Here is an 810-nt window from a genome sequence, read left to right as displayed (position 1 = left end):
ACAAAAGAGAGAAATTTTAAAGCTGGGTGTCCGGGGGAGACATCACATGTCGGCAGGTTCCGTGATGCCCCCCAGCCATAAAACCAGCAAGTTTTTATTAGCAATTTTCAAAAGGGAGGGAGTGTACGAATAGGGTGTGGGTCACAGAGATCACATGCTTCAAGGGCGGCAAAAGATCACAAAGCAGAAGGCCATGGCGAAACTAGAATCACTAATGAATTTCCATGTCCGGCTGTGCACGCATTGTCAGGGTTCAAGAGCAGAGAACCGGTCTGACTAGAATTCGCCAGGCTGGAACTTCCTAATCCTAGCAAGTCTGGGGGAGCTGCAGGAAACTAGGGCACTTCATCCCCACCTACATCTGCATAAGGCAGACACCCCCAGAGCGGCCATTTCAGAGGCCTCCCCTAGGAATGCATTCTTTTCCCCCAGGGCTGTTAATTATTAATATTCCTTACTGGGGAAAGAATTCAGCGATACTTCTCTTACCCGTTTTCAGTAACAAGAGAAATATGGCTCTGTCCTGCCTGGCCCACAGGCAGTCAGACTTTAAGGTTATCTCCCTTGTTCCCCAAGATCGCTGTTACCCTGTTCTTTTTTCAAGGTGCCCAGATTTCATATTGTTTAAACACACATGCCTTAAACGAACAATCTGTGCAGTTAACGCAATCATCACAGGGTCATGAGCTGACATACATCCTCAGCTTATGAAGATGATGGGATTAAGAGATTAAAGACAGGCATAGGAAATCACAAGAGTATTGATTAGGGAAGGGATAAATGTCCATGAAATCTTTTTTTTTTTTTTGA

This window comes from Mandrillus leucophaeus, unplaced genomic scaffold (assembly GCF_000951045.1).
Source record: "Mandrillus leucophaeus isolate KB7577 unplaced genomic scaffold, Mleu.le_1.0 Scaffold158, whole genome shotgun sequence".
Lineage (NCBI taxonomy): Eukaryota > Metazoa > Chordata > Mammalia > Primates > Cercopithecidae > Mandrillus > Mandrillus leucophaeus.
This window is presented reverse-complemented; position numbering follows the sequence as displayed.